Consider the following 8,096-nt stretch of genomic DNA (forward strand, 5'->3'; position numbering starts at 1 on the left):
TCTGCTGACCGTATGAATATAATTCCCAAGATGATCTACTCATAACTCTCCATTTAAAATCCAAAAGAAGAGCAAAGGCTGATGTTTTGATGTTTAGAGGAAGTGAGGGAGATTCATATGGAGGGCAGAGTGCAAAACAAGTAGACGTAATTTGAAGAGCTGCCGTTTATAATCAAGGCTTATGAGCTTTCTGGAATAATTGGCCAAATGTAATGCATATGGCTGAGAAAAAGACCAAGGTAAGGATCATACATCCATTACTTATACTGCCCCTATTTCCAAAAAGGATTTGAAGGAATTATGTTGATTATTAAAACGTCAATCTCTTAGTGAAATGCAATTTTAGGAATGCTGAAATAGAAGGAAATTTTTGTTGCTCTTAATTCACATCTAACAAATTATGTTTAATGCTGACAACTCCCTCTGACCTGGACTTCATTCAGGTTCATTTCTCAAGGTTTTGAGATTAATGTGTCGGAACTCCTAACACTGAAGTTTGCAGGTTGATCAGTCTGTATTTCTCACCTATTAGATTTTTAGTTTTCAATTTGAAAACGAAGTTCTTTTTAATTGCACGACAACCATAGAAGTTGTATATACAAAAGACTTTCATGTGAATTATCTATTTTTTCTTTTTATTCTGAAATAAACTTAAACATTATAGAAGAGTTGCAAGAATAATACAAAGAACTCTCATATGCCAACATTTTGTTATATTTGCTTTATCATTTTGTCTCTCTGTGTTTATGTATATTATTATTTTTTATACCCCTTTACCTCAAAATATTTCAGTGTATTTTTCCTAGAAACAAGAATTCTTTTACGTATCTGCAGTTCAGCTATCATATTCAGGAAATTTAATACTGATACAACACAGACACACCTCAGAGATATTGCGGGTTCGGTTCTAGATGACTGCAATAAGGCAAATATTGCAATAAAGGGAGTCACATGAAGTTTTTGGTTTCTCAGTGCATATTAAAGTTATGTTTACACCATACTGTAGTCTGTTAAGTGTGCAATAGCATTATGTCTTAACAAAACAATGTATATACATTAATTTACGAATACTTTATTGCTAAAAACTGCTTACCATCTTCTGAGCCTTTAGCAAATTGTAATCTTTTTGCTGGTGGAGGGTCTCGCCTTGATGTTGATGGGTGCTGTCTGATCAAAGTGGTGGTTGGTAAAGGTTGAGGTGGTTGTGGCAATTTCCTAAAATAAGACAGCAATGAAGTTTGCTGCATTGATTGACTCCTCCTTTCACAAAAGATTTCTCTGTAGCATATCGATGCTGTTTGATAGCATTTTACCCACAGTAGAATTTCTTTCTAAATTGGAATCAGTCCTCTCAAACCCTGTCACTGCTTTATCAACTAAGTTTATGTTATTTAAATACTTTGTTGTATTTCAATAATGTTCATAACATCTTCATGAGGATTGCATTCCATCTCAAGAAATCACTTTCTTTGCTCATCTAAAAGAAGCAACTCATCATTCGTTGGAATTTTATCATGAGATTGCAGCAGTTCAGTCACAACTTCAGGCTCCACTTGCAAGTTTGGTTCTCTTGCCATTTCCACCACATGTGCAGTTACTTCCTCCACTGAAGTCTTGAACCCCTCAATGTCATCCATAACGGTTGGAATAAATTTCTTCCAAATGCCTGTTAATGTTGATATTTTGACCTCCTCCCATGAATGATTAATGTTCTTAATGGCATCTAGAATGGTGAATTATTTCCAGAAAGTTTTCAATTTACTTTGCCCAGATCCATCAGAGGAATCACTGTCTACGGCAGCTGCAGCCTCATAAAATGTATTTCTTAATAAGACTTGAAAGTTGAAATTACTCTTTGACCCATGGACTGCAGAATGGATGTTGTGTTAGCAGGCATGAAAACAAAATTAATCTTGTACATCCCATCAGACCTCTTGAGTAACTAGGTACATTTTCAAAGAGCAGTTATAGCTTGAAAGAAATCTTTTTTTCTGAGTGACAGTTCTCAACAGTGGGCTTAAAATGTTTAGTAAACCATGCTGTAAACAGATGTGCTGTCATCCAGGCTTTGTTCCATATATACAGCACAGGCAGAGTATATTTAGCATAATTCTTAAGGGCCCCAGGGTTTTCAGAATGGTAAGTGAGCATTGGCTTCAACTCAAAGTCACCAGCTGCATTAGCCACTGATAAGGGAGTCAGTCTGTCCTTTGAAGCTTTGAAGCCAGGCATTGACTTCTCCTCTCTGGCTATGAAAGTCCTAAATGGCATCTTCTTCCAGTAGAATGCCCTGTTGTCTACACTGAAAATCTGTTGTTTGGCGTATCCACCTTCATCAGTGATGGCAGGTAGGTCTTCTGGGTAACCTGCTGCACTTCTACATGAGCACTTGCTGCCTCACCCTGCATTTTGTGTTAGGGAGACGGCTTCTTTCCTTAAACTTCATGAATCAGCCTCTGCTACCTGCACACATTTCTTCTGCAGCTTTTTCACCTCTCTCAGCCTTCACAGAATTGAAGAGAGTTAGGGCCTTGCTCTACATTAAGCTTTGGCTTAGGGAATGTTGTGGCTATTTTGATCTTCTGTCTAGACCACTAAAACCTTCTCCATATCAGCATTAAGGCTGTTTTGCTTTCATTTCGTTTGTGTGTTCCCTGGAGTAGCACTTCTAATTTCCTTCAAGAACTTTTCCTTTACATTCACAACTTGACTAACTGTTTGGCACAAGAGGCCTATCTTGCTTTCGATGTCCCTTCCTCACTAAGCTTAATCATTTCTTGCTTTTGATTTAAAGTGAGAGATGTGTGACTCTTCCTTCCACTTGAACACTTAGAGGCCAGTGTAGGGTTATAAATGGGCCTAATTTCAATATTTTTGTGTCTCAAGAAATAGGGAGGCTTGAGGAGATGGAGAGAGTTGGGGGAACACCTGGTAAGTGGAACAGTGAGAACACATACAACATTTATCAATTAAGTTGACCATCTTTTATGGGAGTGTTTTGTGGCATCCCCAAACAATTACACGTGTAACATCAAAGATCATTGATCAAAGATTCACTATAAAAGATTTGATAATAATGAAAAAGTTTGAGATATTGCAAGAATTATCAAAATGTGACACAGAGGCACAAAATGAGCAAATGGTGCCAATGGACTTGCTAGATGCAGGGTTGTCACAAACCTTCCATTTGTAGAAAATGCAATGGCTATGAAGCGCAATGAAATGAGGTTTGCCTGCAGTTGGATCCGTGATCTACATCTCAGCTTCATAAATTGTTCTAATGTCTTTTATAAAATTTTATATTTTTTAAACAAGATTGAGTCCAAGATCATTCATTGCATTGAGTCATCTGTCTCTCTAGTTTCCTTTAATCCAAATTGATATTTAATTTCAGCCTTTCTTTCTCTTTCATACCATTGATATTTACACAATGTACAGGCCTGTCATTTATAAAATGTCCCTCCTTCACTTTGGTTTCTTGGACGTTTCCTCATGATTAGCTTTTGTTTATCCATTTTGGGCTTTAATACTGTATAAGTCACATGTCTTCCCTATCACAGCAACAGGTTGACGTCTGTTTGCCCTTTTCTGGTGACACTGATTTTGATCACTTAACAGGTTTCCAATTTCTCCATTGTATAGTAGTATTTTCCTTTTGAATAGCAAGTAATTTGTCTCATTACATTTTTAGTTAGTAGGAAGCATTCTGTGTGCTCCAGTTTGTCTCCAGTGCTAAGCATGGGACTTGGCAGTAGTGGGTGCTGAATATTTGTGTGTGCTAAATAAAGTAGGATCTGTGTATATATTCTTATTTAATAATTCTCAGAGGGGTTTGTTTGTTTGTTTGTTTGTTTGTTTCCTTTTCTTTTCTTTTTTAGGAAGATGACATAACTTTGGTATAGAGGAAAGACTGAGGAAGAATGTAGAGTGGGGCTCTTTCTAAAATATTTATTTGTTTGAAGACCTAGAGGCTATGGCTATTGAGAGCCAGTTTCACAGAAATCCACACCACATGTAACTGTGGTCTTGGTTCTCAGAGTAGCTGTGGTCTCCAGGAAATTTGCCCTGTCCTAACTCTTGAAGACTGACAATATGTTAGGAAAGAAAGGCCTGCAAGCAGATTAAAGTAAAAGCCACGTGATTTGTTGCAAGTATTAAGAATCATTTGAAAATTGCTTCTGTTTGCATTATTATAGAGTACTCTCATATTTTAAAATATGGTCTTTCATCAAATCTAAGATATACATACCATAATTTTATGTATTACAGAGAAAGAAAGAAAAGCTGCAAGTTAAATATAGCATAATTCTTTCTTATCTCTTCAAATTTCTATTTTATTCTTACCAAAAGAGCTTTTAGAGTTATTGAGACATAGATGTGTATCTCTTGTGAACACATAAAAAGAAAAATTATAGAGAAATAAATGGGTTGAGATATGCCTAAAATGTCACAGAGTCCAACTCTTCAGAAACACTTTTTCCCTTTTCCTGGAGTCATGGATGTCTGTGTTTTACACATGGTATAATTCTCTGTGCCATCATAAGCTTGGAGTTGTAGCATTGCCAAAAAGTGTGCATCACTTTTGGTTCCAGTATTTTCTTCTAATTTACTGACCCCTGTTCTGCACATTTTAGTGCTGCCTCTGTCTTGATCTTACCTGTGTAAAATCCCTGACTTGGGGCCGGCCCAGTAGCGCACTGCTACAGTGCGCCGCTTGGGAAGCACGGCAGCACTCCCGCCGAGGGTTCAGATCCCACATACAGACCAGCCGCTCACTGGCTGAGCGAGGTGCGGGAGCAACACCGAGGGTTGCAATCCCGTTGCCGGTCACGAAAAAAGACAAAAAGGAAAAAAAAAAAAAAAACCCTGACTTACATTCCTTCCTCAAATGGGTGATAAGTGCTTTTTGACTGATATGTTAATGGATAGCAGTTACCCAATGGTAAACCCAGTATGAACAGGTTCACTCATCACAGATAACTAGGTTGCAACTGCTGCCTTGTCTAAAGTGATGGGAAGATGCCACCTATTGTAAAGTGCCAGTGAATTCAGAGATGTTAAAATGCAGGGGAAAAAAATAGGTCCTTGGAATCGATGAGATGCAATGTGTATGTGATATGTTTAAAAATAATTAGCAAAATTAAAACAATGATATTATTCAAGGTTGGTAAGAATGTAGAATCAGGCATGGGCACTCCTGGTACTATAAATTGTTAGTCTTCTGGAAGGTAGTTTAATAATGTAAATAAAAATCCTCCTTGTATTGACATACTTTGCCCTCATAATCTAATTTTTGGGGGGCTACATTCTAAGAAAATACCAAAGATGCTGTTAAAGATTTATGAACCAAATATTCATCACAGCATTATTTATAAAAATGAAGAATTAGAAGCAATTTAAATATTTAACATATGGGAGTAGAATAAAAGAATATTTTCAAAGAATATTTAATAATATGAACAAATACTCCCTAGAGCATACAAAATTGCACATACAGTATGCTCCGAATTTTGTTTAACCACATGTTAGAAGGAAGAGAGGAATATAGTAGGATGAGAAAGAAACTGGTACCAAGATGATTTCTTTCTACTAACTCTTTTCAAACAGCGTGGGAAGACCTTTTCTTTTCTTATATGCCTAAAACCCTTCCCAAGTTTCTATCATACCAGCAGCAGATTAAAATTTGCTGCTGGGTCCTTTTGACTTTCTCTAGTGGAGTGACTTTCTCATCCATCCAATAACTTGCAATTTCTACCTTGGACGTGTTGTATGGGGTGCTGCACTTGAGCCATGGTTTTCTGTGTCATGCTGGGGATCCAGGCATGGCTGGCCTCATCCGGTGAACTTGTGAGATGGGTCTGGTGGAACAGAGGTCCCATGATTCTCACCAGGACTGAGGAATCTCCTGGGAATAACTGCAGGGACCAGGTCTGCACGGGTATGCCTGGTGACCTGGTGGAGCAGGGATGGGGAGTGTGGGAGGGCTGGGCAGGCTGCTAAGAAAACTTCCAGGAGAAAAGCCATCCCATCAGAGAAGTTCCAAACATGGGCTGGGAATTCGGAATATAACCTAGTGGCACTTTTTCAACTCTGCAGCCAGCCCAGATCCCAGAGAGTTGTCTGGGCCTTAGAGATCACATTCTGTAACACACTGGAGCCTTTGGAGCCCCACTGACCAGGAATATCCCACTCCCCACCATCCTGCCAACAGCAAAGTACTGTGGCTGGGGAGATTCAGACAACCAGCTCATGTGAAATGACAGGTGTCTCAGGCTTCTACTGGGGCTAGAGGTTTGTGTGAAAAGGCAAAGGAGAAAGCCAAGCAATTTGAGGAATTGACAGTTATTGACGGTCAGGAAGCCTGGAGAAGTTTGGGGTCCCTCTGCTGTTCACTCATCTCACCTATGTTCATTGAGCCCCCAATTCTTCATCATGCATTTGTCCCCCTGAGGCAAAGGGGCTGCTGAGCACTTGCCCCCCATGCAGAGCCTGTGTTCCATCATGCCCTCTGTTTCCAGGTGCATGAGGAGATTATTTTTTTGTTAGAAGAAAAAGACAACTTCCTTTAGTATAAGATGTTAACTATTCCCAATGGTTTTCACAGACCTCATGATATGAGGAAGGTATTCATGGCATTCAGAATCACCTCCATGGCTAGCTGCTGGCCCCTTGAGAGAAGGAGGCTACTTATTGTGACTCCCGCCCCTGCCCCCCACCCCATGCAATGGCTTCCTGTCGCTGTGTACTGAGACTGTTCCCAGAACACTAATGTTCTCTATAGTCCCCAGAAAGGGCCATTGTATCCCTCAGGATGTTTGTAAATCACCCACTATGCTGGTTTAGAAATTATGGAAATAGGAAATTCTGTATCGCGTTTGCTATTTAATTGCTGAGTGATGTTTACAGAGCTGGTTGCCTCTTGCTACAACTCCTAAAAGGGTTTTGTAAAGTAAAAGTAGAGAAACTTTATAATACCTAAGAAAGTTGTAGAACATAGTCAAGGACTTAAATTGCTCTGTTTTATTATTCCTATCATATTCCCTGATATTACTTGGAATAAATCCTCTGAATTGCTAGTTATATACCATTTTCTCCATTAACTTCACAGTTCTGCAAAGTGAAGAACTAAGGTTTTTTTCCTTCATTAACTGCCTTCAGGACACCTGTATGAATTCCAGAGATGTGCTGCTTTGCTGTAATGGTTAAGGAAGAGTGACTGGCAATCTTTTAAATCTTAGGTTCTCACCTAACTGCCCAAAGCCTCCCTTGGCAGGGAGCCTTAGACTAAGCAGGGATTTTAAGACTGTGGTTAGCTTCCTGTTTGGAAGATGTGAAGTGAAGGTTATGTGCAACATGCACCTTTATGTATGATTAAAATAATGCCATTTTAGATCCTGGGCTAACACTGAGCTAACAGTGGCAGTTTTCCTCTTTAATTAATTTATCGTGGCAAAGAAAATGCTGATAAAGTTTATGTCGTGTTGAACTACTATAGCTGGTAAACTTGGCAATATGCTATCTGATTTTAAAAACTGGAAAGCCTGGAATATCACCTTTATCTTCTTAGGGCACACGTGCCCAGTGGGAATTTGTGCTTTAGAGTCATGTTACTAGTGGGACCTGGCAGATCTGCCTGTTTCTTGCATCATATGCTTTCCTAACAAATGTCTTTATTTTGTATATGCTTGAAGAATGTGATAATATATATACATATAGAAGGAAAATGAAAACAGTATGAAAAAGCATACAAGTGAAGAGTAAGTCCTTAAAGACACACTATTACTGTGCAACAAACCACCCCAAAGTTAGTGGCATAAAAGGATAACCATTTTACCACGATCACTGATTCTGTGGTTCAGAAATTCATAAAGGACACAACAGGGGTGGCTTTTCTCTGCTCCATGATGACCCTCGGTTCAAAAGACTGGAAAGCTGGGAGGATGGAGCCATCTGACGGCTCATTCAGTGCCATGTCTGGTCCCTGGACTGGGTAGACTTGAAGACCGAGATGGCTGAGCAGAGCACCTACGTGTGGTCTTTCCCCATGGCTCGGCTTTGTCACAGCATGGGAGCCTCTTACATGGTGACTCTGGGCT

The 8,096-nt window shown here is 39.2% G+C and overlaps 1 pseudogene; it reads right to left on the reverse strand.

Moving 5' to 3' along the window:
- Window positions 1-1,093: 1,093 nt before the first annotated feature.
- On the reverse strand, window positions 1,094-6,524 carry LOC103582137 (annotated as a pseudogene).
- Window positions 6,525-8,096: the final 1,572 nt, after the last annotated feature.

Source organism: Galeopterus variegatus, unplaced genomic scaffold (genome assembly GCF_000696425.1).
Source record: "Galeopterus variegatus unplaced genomic scaffold, G_variegatus-3.0.2 Scaffold15038, whole genome shotgun sequence".
NCBI lineage: Eukaryota > Metazoa > Chordata > Mammalia > Dermoptera > Cynocephalidae > Galeopterus > Galeopterus variegatus.